At 31.9% G+C, this 13,162-nt stretch overlaps 1 non-coding gene across 1 annotated transcript; it reads left to right on the top strand.

Moving 5' to 3' along the window:
- The first annotated feature begins 212 nt into the window (after positions 1 to 212).
- On the top strand, positions 213 to 318 carry LOC131182562 (small nucleolar RNA R71). Its single transcript, XR_009150826.1, has one exon. It is a non-coding gene; the product is annotated as a small nucleolar RNA R71 (small nucleolar RNA).
- The last annotated feature ends 12,844 nt before the right edge of the window (positions 319 to 13,162 follow it).

Genomic DNA, 13,162 nt, shown 5'->3' with positions numbered 1-13,162 from the left:
ATGGCTTCTAACTCATATACACTAGCTGATGGCTTCTTTATTTCATTTCTTTCACAGCTCCATTGATAATTATTATAAGCAATTTTATCCAATGCCAAATAAGCTTATCTTCTAACTTCTTCATAAGATCCCCTCCTGAGGATGCATCAATTATACTTCTGATAGCTAGAGATACACCATTGTAAAAATGTTGAACTAGCATCCATTTAAGGATTCCATGATGTGGACATCTCCTTTGAAGATCCTTGTATCTCTCCCATGCTTTATAGAGACTCTCATCTCCCTCGGTCTGAAAGAAGTTAATTTATTTTTCAATTTTGCAGTCTTGCTAAGAGGAAAGTATTGAGCCAAGATAGCTTGTGACAACTCATCCAAGTAGTTATTGAACCTAGAGGCAATGAATACAACCGCTCCCTAGCACGATCCTTTAATGAAAAAGGAAATAATCTCAGCTGGATGGCATCATCTGATACTCCATTTATCTTCAGCATGTTACTAATTTCAAGAAAATGTGCAAGGTGCACATATGGACTCTCAGTAGGACCTCCCCCAAACAGTGATTGTTGAACCATTTGACAAAATGAGGGCTTCAACTCAAAATTATTCGCTTCCACTCTAGGCCTTGTAACACTTGGTATAAAATCTTCAAAACTAGGAGAAGCATGATCCTTAATTAATCTGTTGTTATTGTTTGCCATAGCTTCTATCACTTGTTGTTCTTGATGTTGCTCTTGCTATCGCTCTTGCTGTCTTTGAATTCTAAGTTCAGCTTTTCTTCTTTTAGATTCTGCTCTCAATGCTTTAGCTATCTTTTTAATTTCAGGATCAAAAATTAAATCAATTTCTGCACTTTTTGTTTTTCTCATATAAAAGATATGTACATGAAAAACCAAAACAGGAAAATCTCAAAGTAAAATGATAAAGAAAAAGAAATTAAAATAAAAAATAAAATGCCCGGATTAACTAAACAATCAATCGTTTAATATCAAACAAAAACAAATCCCTGGCAACGGTGCCAAAAACTTGATGCGTGCTCCACAAGTATACAGGTCGTTCAAGTAGTAAAGAAAAGATATTGTCTCACAGAGATTTGTTGTTTGAGTACCAAACTATAAAAGTCACGATTATTTGGGCTATCGATAATTTGTGCTAAAAAGTAAAGGAAGAGATGCAGTAAATTAAATTGGGAAAATAAGAAAATTATAATAAAATAAGCAATTAAGTTTCTAAACACTATATTAATTTACTAAAATTTCAGCAAGTAACTAAAGATTTAATTAATTAATGGCAAAATTGATTCCAGAGTTGAGGTTCATGAAGTAAATTTTATTGAAATTTGGATAAGTGAAACCAAGATTAAGGGAAATACAAGTTTGAAGGAAGTTGATTCTGATTTCCTTTAATTTCTCTTTCAAGTAAATTAAAGAGTGTTTTAAGAGAAACTAAACCCCATTCTCATACGATGTTTAATTACCCAAAGCCCTTTAAGCTCTTTAACCAACTTGAAATTCCTCTTAACCCACTAGTTTATTTCTAACACTACATGATTAAGTTCATTATCTTGATTATCTTTCATAGATTTTCACCTCTCGGTCCTTCAATCTAAGATTAAGAGCAAAATCCAAAGCGTACCAATAATGGGTATGTAAATAAGCACACAAGATAAGAATCAAAACTTATATATACTAAAATCTGGTTAAAACCAGTCCAAATCCACAATTAAAACTTAAATCATTACATCCAACTCTAAAATCTTAAGTATCTACTCACTCATGCTTGTATTTACAAGTAGAAAATATGTAATAGAGTAAGAAAATATGAAAATAAGACTAAAAATAAAAGAACCTAGAAGAAGAGGATCTAAATCTCTGAAAATGAAAATTAGAAACGTCACTCTGCAGGTGTTCTTCCTCCAAAAATGGCGTGATTTCCTCTTTCCTTCTCCTTTTAATTTTTCTCTCTCTTTCTCCCTTTTTGGTAAAAATGAGAATATGATGCTTATATATCCCCTCAAGGTTTTCCCTAAAAATGGTATCTGAAGGGATAAAGACAAAAGGTGTAGAAAAATTTTCTATGTCAGCAAATCTTCCAGTGCCATCCCACATGCCTCATGTTGATTCAGGTTATTTTCAACATGCCTCATGTGGATTCGGAGGAGGAGCCTTTAGATTCTTCACGACTAGCTACACGAGGCATGTGGAAGTCTCTGAAACTTTCGACAAGTTTTGTTCCAAAATCTCTATTTACACGACCCAGTGTTGAATCTACATGCCTCATGTGGATTCCTGCTAGATGACTCTTATCTTCACATGACCTTCAACATGGGGCATGTTGAAGCCCTTGAAAATCTCGGCTGGTCTTCTTCCTTAGGCAAATTTTCTTTATTTTTCACACTACTTTAAGCTTTCAAATCACTTTGAATTTCTTCTATATGAACCTTTTTACCTTTAAACCTTATTAAAACCTATTAAAAACATTAAAATTCCAAAAATCAAATATAATGAAACTAAAATTAATGAATTAACTAAAATAAACATTAAAAGCATAAAATTACTAAACTAAAAAGGGAAAAATGGATGCAAAACTATCCTAAAATACCTATTTAAAATCGGTTTATCATTTGCTTGCTCAAGAAGTCTTTATATGGTCTAAAACAGTCCCCTAGACAATGGTACAGAAGATTTGATACATTTATGGTTCGTAATGGATTTATTCGTAGTTTATATGACAGTTGTGTCTATCATAGGAAGCTTTTAAATGATTCCATTGTCTATTTGTTGTTATATACGGATGACATGCATATTGCTACTAAAAGTATGTCACAAATTAACATTATGAAAAACTAGTTGAGTGACGAGTTTGAGATGAAGGATCTGAGTGCTATAAAGAAGATATTAGGAATGGAAATTACCATGGAGAGAAGTGTTGGGAAGCTTTTCTTGTATCAGTAGGCATATATTAAGAAAGTGTTTAAGCATTTCAATATGAATAATGCTAAGCCTGTGACTATTCCATTTGCTCCCCATTTCAAGTTATCTGCAGAAATATCACCATAAACAAATGAGCAAATGGAGCATATGTCCAATGTTCCTTATTCTAGTGTTGTTAGTAGCATCATGTATGCTATGGTTTGCACCCGACTTGACATTTCACATACAGTTAGTGTTGTGAGTAGATACATGGCGTGTCTTGGGAAAGAGCATTAGCAGGCAATGAAATGGATTCTGAGCTATTTGAAGGGTATTATATATGTTGGTCTAACATTTGATAGGGCTAAGATGAGTGATTCAGTTGTTGGCTATGTAGATTCAAATTTTACAAGGGACTTAGACAAAAGGAGATCTTTAACAGGTTATTTATTTACTCTCTTTGGAAGTGTAATCAGTTGGAAGGCAACATTACAAGCAACAATTGCTTTATCTACCACAGAGGTTGAATATATGGCTTTAGCAGAGGCAGTAAAGGAAGCTTTATGGTTATAAGGTTTGGTGGGTGATATTGGGTTGATACAGAATAAGCCAACAGTGTTTTGTGACAGCCAGAATGCAATACATCTCATAAAGAATCAGATGTACCATGAGCGAACTAAGCACATTGATATCAGATATCACTTCATTCGGGACATTGTATCTCAGAGGACTATAGTTGTGCAGAAAGTCTCTACACATGATAATCCAGTAGATATGATAACCAAGGGAGTCCCAGTTAGTAAGTTTAGGTATTGTCTAAACTTAGTTGATATTTGTAGTGCTCAATAGTGCCCTTGCAAGGGCATATGGCAAGATAGAGTTTTTGTGATTATTTCGTTAATGATTGAAGGAATTCAAGCCAAGGGGCAAAATTATTATTTTTGTGGCTTGAATTATATATATATATATATATATATATATTTTATGGACTCGAATTGTGACCCGACCAGCAAGTTTCGCGCTGCAACCCAATTAGGATTAAAAGTGAGATCTGTGGTGGTAGCGGAGGGCACAGGCCCATAATATAAAAATTGTAATATTCTACCATTTGCGGCAGAGTTGTGAGATATTTGGGAAATACACTGGGATTAGGGTTTGAGAGTTCTTAGTGATTGTATCTTGCATTTTTTATTATAGTGCAATTTTTCTCTTGTTTTGCCAGTGGATGTAGACCTTGTAGTTGAACTATGTTAAATCTTGTGTTATTCTTCTTCTCTTTTTTATACTGTGTGATTGTGTAATTTGTGTGCGTGCCTTAGATTTGCATGCTTATTATAACATGAGACATAATTTTTTTTTTCTCATCTTTCTATTTTCTTTAAGCTTTATTTTGTAAACTAAACTCCTGATCTTGCTAATTGGTTGATTCTTTCAAAATAACATATTCTTGAAAATTCTGTCAATTCTTGATTGTTGGTTGTGTATTTTAGGTCTATTGATTTATGGATGTCAATGGCAATTTTGATTTTTTGACAACAATCAACATGGAGAATTGAGAGACAAAGGAAAATGACAGAAAGATAAATGAAGGAAACAAAGTTTTAAGAGAGAGAGAATGGGTCTTGTGATTATGTTTTTTTGGTCAAATATATCTTGCCTGGAGGAGAGAGGATAGATTTTTTAAATAAAAATGCCTTACGGATTAGCCATATCATCACATTGTCAGAGTTATTAACAGAACTATTTAAAGTGATTTTATTGTTTAATAAATTAAAATTTAATTGCTTTTAGGAAAAAAAATCGAAATTCAGTGACCTTACTGTAATTACCCTAAAAGTTGAGTGACCGTTAGTGATATTTACCCATGGAACACATGATAACCAAATATAACATATGCACTTTTACTAATTTTAAGGAATATTAATTACAACAGTTAATTGATTTGATTTTTCATTCACAAGTTACTTTCTTAATTTTACAAGCTTCTATGAAAATATGTTTTATAAAATTGATTTGTCTAGGATGAATTTAAAAATGAGTAATTTAGTTTGCCAACTATACAAATAAACAGATGATTTAAGATATTAATGACTTTATTGCTTTTCATTTGTCTATTCAGCTACTCAAAGATGAATTTTCCTTCTTACTAATTACACTTTACAGTTTCTGTACTCTAATTATTTTATATACATAAAAGCATTACTAGATTATCATAGAATGAATAACATTTTTCTTTACTTTGGTTGTGGTATAATACTTGAAATGGATTTGATTCCTGTGTCTTTGAAAGATTTTACTGGTTCAAAAAATGTTCCATTAGAAACTTTAATGCTGCACCATGAATTTCTAGCTTTGGCTTGGAAGGAGAGAATTTTGAAAATAAAACTCAAGAGATACGTAGCAAGCCAACAATGTAAAGAGGAAGAAGAGGAATTTATGCATTTGCAAAAGCAGAAGTACTATTATGCTAGATTGAAGCAAAAAATTGCTTTGATTCACAAGAAATACAAACATGATGTTCATAAAAGAGTTGTGTTGACGCTGCAATTTATGAATCTTTTTAAATGGTCATTCAAATTCAACTATAGCCATAGCGCCCATAAACTAATTCATCAAAATGGTATGTGATTTGTCTAATTTTCAAATTAATTTTCATAAACAAAATACTTAATTATTATTGAAAAAATGAGGAGCACTAAAGAGAAAATAATAATAAATTTATATATTAATACAAAATATTGCACTTCCTATTAATTGAACTAAAGTATTTTGATATACTTTGCATTGTTTCTGTCAGATTTGTTAATTGGATGGCTTTTCTATATTCATCTTTTCAGTAACATGGTATAATGATGGTTCTGTTGAATAATTGAGATAAATTTGCATTTCTTTTTCATTTTTTAATTAATGGATATTAGCTTTAAATTGCTTGAATTTTTTCCCTATATTTATATGGATTCTTTTGTGGTCTAATTGGTTGTCTAATACAAATCAGTCATTATCTTAGTTTTAGATGAATGCTAGCTTAATTAGTAATTGAAAAGTAGAAGCTCATATACTTCCTATTTGCAATGGATCTAATCATTGATAGATATCCAATTATGAAATATATGGAGGTTTTTCCTTTAGATGTGTGTCTTTGTATTCAAGATTGCTGTTAGGCCAAAAGCACAATATGTCATTCTGTCACTTAGATTAACTCCAACATATGCTTTCTTCTGTGTTTGCAATTGGATAATATCATGAAAACTAATATTAGTTAGACATTTTTTTTTCATTTATCTGAGGATTAAAATAGATTTTTTGTAACACCCCTCACCCGTCTACAGTGTAGTCGAGCAAAGCGTGTCACACGGAGTGCCAGAGTGCTTGATCTTATCTTATTTCACTTCAGTTCTTGATTTATTTATTCAAAATCTTTATCTAAGGTTTAGGCCATTTTCTCAAACTTAGAATCAGTCATATTCATCATAATCAAATAATCAACTCATATATCAGAGTTCTTAAATTTCCTTTAACTTACATAATTTGCAAATTAATTACATAAGTTTATCATGTACATGATATACAAATTAAATTACAATGTGCTAATTCACATTACAATATAAGCAATAATTATAATGTACAAATTACATAATATGATTAATATGAGCCCTATCTACATGCATTGCTGAGGAGGTGACAATCTTGTACCCTTCTGACACTTCTGCAGATCTGAACTCTAAAAATCTCAGTCAAAGTACCTGCGCAAGGAAACAAATCCATCGCGCTAAGCATTGCTGCTTAGTGGTGCATTAATACAACCAAAAAAATAATATTTACAAATAAAGAAAGGATAGAGTATAATTTAAATATTCAGGAATCAATTTGATATACTATGATGTTTCTAGTATTAACTATCTTATATGCTAATTTGTACTCCTTTGGAAGTGCCAAGTTTATAACTTTACAGTGATAATATTCAATATTCAATTTATTTTAAGTGTATTGTATTTTAGGTTTCTACGATTCTGAAAGTTTTAATAGTAATATTTAATTTAATTGTGTTTCTATTGCTAATTTTTTTTCTCGTTCATTCAATACTTTCTAATGTTTTTAATTGCTAAAATTCTTAATTTATTTTAATAAATTACAATGTTCAAGTAACCTATGACAGGCTGACTAAACTGGATAACGGGTCACTATGGCTAAGAAGCCATCAGAATGTCAACGACGTATGCAATCACTATGGCTAAAGCCATGATAACAGATAGAATCAATATGGCTAAAAAGCCATCAGACAGATAATCAGATAATCGGGCATAAAAGCCCAAGAAATATAGGCATAAAGCCTTATGCATAAAGCGTTATGCAGTACTGCTCAAATGATACCCTATTGGCATGCCAACATATTCAATCTGACACACGTGTCTAGGCAATACATGGGCGCACAAGTACAATTAAACATTATTAGGTATTACAGTGTCATTATTTAATTATAAGTTTCAATTACAAGTTGTCACACTTGATTCTGTTCCTAGTGGGAACATAGATTTCTAAGTCACAATTATTCAGTATATCATCAGACAGATCACATTTCACATTAATTGTTCTGAAGTACCACTGTACTCAAAGCATTTTTTCTGTCTCTGATGATGAGGACTAATGTCCTATTCACACATTCATGTGATTTATTAAGTCATTAGGTTTCCTATTCACATTACTAGTCAAACATAAACGTTGACTTTTCCACACTGAACAGACATGTTGGTTCTAGTTGCACTAGGATCCCTCATTTTGAGTTTATACTTGTTGGTATCGATTGTCAAACTTAATTCAAGGCTAATACATGTGATTTCAAATTTTTAGATTTCATGGCCAATGTTTACTATTCCATTGGACTAAGCTACAATGGGAATTTAGCAAAATTCTCTTCATCAAATTGTTTCTTATTGTGTCTTCTTTAATTCCCTTTTTGAATCACTCCATTTAGAGTTGTATAACTCAAGTTATGGTCAATTAACCATAACTAGGTCAAATCTGAATTTTAGTTTCCTTACTAGGCAATTTTGGTTCTAGACTTTACCAATTTATTTGAATAGTTTATAATAGCATGTAGGCGATTTGTTGCCCTATGTCTTATGGTCATTTAGAAATTTTAATTGCGATTTTTCAAGTCTTGTAGAATTATTTATAGTCAAATTATTGACTTGAACTCAAAGGTCCTATACTAACATGATCTCCAGTAGCTTTGACCTTAAATTTAGGCTTCATACATTTATCAGTTAAGGAAGATGCCTAAAACAAAGTTTTAGGTCTGTTTCTTAGCTTTCCTGATTGGTATGGCCCATTTCAATTGAAGACTTCTAGTGGGAGTTATGCTTAGATGAATATGCTGGATTTAATGGTCACTTATACCATTTCTAGATTTTGTGCACTAATTTGACCTAGCCAATTGATCTATCTCTTTTGATTTCTGGGTTTTGGTCAAAATACCAATCTTGTAGGTCTATGTCTTATTGAAATTTTGGCACTGATTTCATGTCATTTGGAGTTCTATGGACCAATTTATGGTCTCTTTACCAAAACTGGTCAAGTTGCATTTATTTGGCAAATTTTGGGTTGCAATGGTTCTGGACAGTTTTGGTACCTCAACTTGGACAAACAATTTGACTTAGTTAATGACATTTCTGGGCTTTGGTGTCTTCATAAGAGTTGTAGCCCTATGTCTAAGCTTTCCAATGGTATAAATTTCAGGTCATTTGGATGTGTCTACAGTGAGTTGGGGCTAATTGATTGAATACTGTTCATATGGTCAAAAATTCTGGGTTTCAAATTGCCAATCCGGATTAGGTCACTAAATTGGTCATTTTCTGGACAGAATTTTGGCAAGGTTTCTACATGAAAGGTGGTCCATTATAGGTCTAGTTTTACCTTCAATTGGCCTCATACTAATTGGGGTCACACAAATTAGGTTATGGCTTAATTTATACACTGCCCTCAATAATCACTCAACCTACACAAAAATTGCACTTCCAAATTTTCAATCCTCCTTCTCCCAAACTACAATTTTGCATTCATGGCACTTCTATATCATTCATCAAATCTCAAATTGGTCAATTTTCCAACAGTTTACACAAGTCCACAATGTTTAATACAAAACCCTAAATCAAATAGTCAAAGTCAACAATGTATACATAAAAACTATTAACTAATACATGTAACCTCAATTAGCAACATGTATTACACTTCCACTAATCCATCAGCACCATAATTCAACATTCAAATTTATAAAATTATCACTCTCCAAAGGACCTCAAGGCTGACAAATTGAGAGTTTCCATTTACTCACCAAATTCTTTCAATTTCTTGACATATCAACCCATTATAACCTCAATTCAAAGTTTAGCTAAGAAAGGAAGAGAAAACTAGCACTAACCTTTTCTTGAACTTCTTAAAACCTTGGAATTTTCTCTCCTTTTTCCTTCCAATATCCTTCTCCAAGTGTGGTGATCAACTTTAATGAAGAACAATTGCAGAAATTATGGCTTGATCATGGAGAACTTGAGCTCATTCATGAATGGCCATGGAGGAAGCCTGAGGTTCCATTTTCGGCAAAGAAGAAGAATGAAGAAGAAGAAGGCACTTTAGTGGAGAATTCTATCCATATGCATCCTTATATAGTCCCACTAACATCCCACTAATCTTCCACTAACTTAGGCTTAGTATTATAATAATTAAACTTATTAATATTTCAATTATTTCCCATAATTTCTTTAATCACTTTATGTGTAAAATTTCTTATTTTCATGGCATTTTCAAAATTTTAATTTCACTTATTTTTAATGGACATTTAGGTCAAAAGTCAACTCTAGGTGCCAAATAACTAAAATGCCCCTCTTCGAGTTGTATTTCGAATTTTTCGATACTACCGATTAAATCCCTGATCCGCTGATTCTTTAATTTTTGTTTTCATTTGTACCGATTCACTAAATTTTTTTTTGATATTTTCAATGTCATTTATACCTCTGTAAACCTTTAATTAGGTTCCGAAAATTATTTCTCGGGGTTCCTCGCGGTCCTAGGGTAGTCAACTGTCTTCACTATGACTTCCCGGTGCGATCACCCATCGCTACGGTTCCGGCTCGTTTAACCTAATTGTACTTCATCTCTTTTATTTTTTTCTTAATTTTTTTGTATTTTCTTATCATATATTTCATTATTTTATGTCTTCTCACTATCATTTAAATGTAGTTCTAAATATCCTGACTGTTCGGGAAGGCATCAGCCGTCGGAACAGTAGAACGTATGGATTACCGACGATGAGGGCGATACATTTTTCCCCCTTTTCTTTTTTTTTTTCTTTTTTTTTTCTTTTAGATATTTGCTTTTAGTTTCTTTTTTTTTTTTGAGGTAAATGCTTGTAAAAGATAAACATCGCTACTTGACTTTAACTTTTACAACTAAATTATTGTCTGATTAGTTTGACTTTACTTTTTTGTTTATTGAAACACATGATGAAGACAAAAATGATGCTAATAAAGAATCAGATTGTCTAACTGATGTAAATATAGAAAAGACAAAAAAAATCCTTCATCATACTGCAGGTATCAATATGTTCATTTCAAATTCATTGACTTGCAGAGTTTACTTTGTATCTCTGCAATATTACAATTCCATAACTTATTACTTTCTTTTTTTCAAAAGTTACAATATACAGATGAGAAAACATGAAAAAGGAAAGTGCAGACTACTTTGAATGAAAATAGAAAGAAAAGGAATGATTCTATAACTGTTGCTGCAGTTATAAAAAAATGGAGAGTATTTAGATCAAAATATAGGTATAGTGATATTCATGTTTAACTTACCAGACTTCATTTTGAAAAACAATTGCTAACAATACACCAACTATTTTTTTTTTTTTTTTTTGTAAAACACAATACAGATGATGACAGCAAGAAAAATAAGTGTCGAATTGCACCACATGAAATTAACAAAAGAAGTGAAACTTCTACAAGTACTGTTCAAACCACAAAAAGTAGAAAACAACTTAGTCAAAATCTAGGTATTTTGATATTTATTTTTAACTCACTTAGCATTGTTTTATAGACACCAGTGCAAAAACTTGCTATTGTATCTGAATTTTATAAATTTGGCAGATCATCATACAATAACTTGGAATTTTGGCCCACCCACATACACATGCCAGTATTGTGGTGCTATTCTATGGCATGAGGAGCAAACACATAGCAAAGAAAGTATTGCAACCAAAGTTCTCATTTTGTTGCATGGAAGGACTTATGCAGATTCCATTATTAAGAGAACCTCTTTCCTTGCTAAAATATCTTTTGGGTCCAGCAACTGAGCAAGAAGGTGTCAAATTTCACAAAAATATCAGAGCATACAACTCAATATTTTCTTTCACATCTATGGGAGGTAGAGTTGATACAATAATTGACCATCAGAAAGGCCCTTATGTTTTCAGGATCAATGGTCAAAATTTCCACCGAATCGATTCTGTATTACCAGATATTAGGGAAAAACCAAGTTTTGCTCATCTTTATATATATGACACTAAAAATGAAACAAGAAACAGAATCAATTCTTTACAGAAGAATGATGTGAAAAAAGATATCGATCCTAAAATTGTTGAAGATTTATCCAAAATGTTAGATGAACACAATAATTTGGTCAAATCCTTTAAAATGGCAAGGGACCGATATAAAAGTCATCCAAATTCTGAGTTCTGTTTATGCCTTTTAAGCAACAGAACACAAGATGGGTGACAATACAATTTGCCAATAGTTTTCGAAGTTGCAGGTTGAATTATTAGTGATTTTAATGAGGAGAATTTTGAGTGGATATTATAGTGGAGCATCAAATAAAGGGCCTCCAAAGAATCACAGTTCTTCATCCAAGTTTCATGCCTATGACATACCCATTAATAAACCGGTATAGTGAAGATGGATATAGACTTGGCACACCTTTGAGGGAAATTTCTAACAATCTTTTCAAGAGGCAGAAGTTGACTATGAGACAGCATTATTGCTTCAGACTCCAACAAAGGTTAAATGAGGGTTAAACTCTTCTTCAAGCTGGTAGACTTCTACAACAATATATAATTGATTATTACATGGCAAATGAAGAAGAAAGATTTCATTGGATTCGAAATAATCAACAAAAACTTAGAGTAGTCTTTTTAGCGGCTTAATGGACGTTGTTTATCGAGGTGATTTTGATTGTACAAAGTTAGGGAAAGCAATCATTTTACCTTCATCACACACTGGTGGACCCTGATATAGAGTACAAAATTATCAAGATGCTATGGCCATTTATAGGTGGGCTAGATATCCATATTTATTCATCATCTTCACTTGCAACCCTAAGTGGCCAAAAATAAATGACAAGCTTTGCTTAATTGAAAAAAATGATGATGAGAACTAGGTAGATATCATTTGTACAGTTTTTGAGATAAAATTATTGCAACTAATGTAAGATTTGAAGAAGGAAAAACCCTTTAGAAAAATAATTGCATGTAAGCAATTTTTATTTTGATATTTCCATGCAATATTTTATTTCTGTCTTTAAGAAATGAATACAAGAATACTATTTGCATCTTTCATGTCAAATCTTATTGACTATGCACTTTTATTTTAATCTATTACAAGTCTATACACAATTTAGTTTCAAAAAAGAGGTTTGCCAAATGCACATATATTACTATTTTTGCATCCAACCATGAAAAATCCTTCTCCAGATCACATTGACGAGTTAATTAGTGCAGAAATTCTTGATTCAGAAATTGATCTGGATGTTTATAATGCATTCAAGAAATTTATGATTCATGGGCCAGGTGGGAAACTCAACCTAGAAACCCCATGTATGTTCCAAGACAAATGCACAAAACATTTTCCTAAGGAATTCAATGATCAAACAACACTTAATGCAGATAATTTTCCTATTTATGAAAGGAGAAACACAGGTGTTCAAGTTGAAAAGAAGGGAATACTGTTAGACAATCGATATGTTGTTCCTTACAATAATTGTCAAATTTGATGCATATATCAATGTAGAGCTTTGTAACTACTCAAGATCAATCAAGTATTTATTTAAGTATGTTCATAAAGGGTCTGATAGAATAACAGGAACTATGGAATTTATTGATACTATGTCAGAAATTGATGAAATTGAAGCATATTTGGATTGTAGATACATTTTAGCCATCGAAGCTTGCTAAAGAATCTTCCAATTTGACATAAATTATAGAAAGCCAT

Source organism: Hevea brasiliensis, chromosome 8 (assembly GCF_030052815.1).
Source record: "Hevea brasiliensis isolate MT/VB/25A 57/8 chromosome 8, ASM3005281v1, whole genome shotgun sequence".
Taxonomy (NCBI): Eukaryota; Viridiplantae; Streptophyta; class Magnoliopsida; order Malpighiales; family Euphorbiaceae; genus Hevea; species Hevea brasiliensis.
This window is presented reverse-complemented; position numbering and strand designations above follow the sequence as displayed.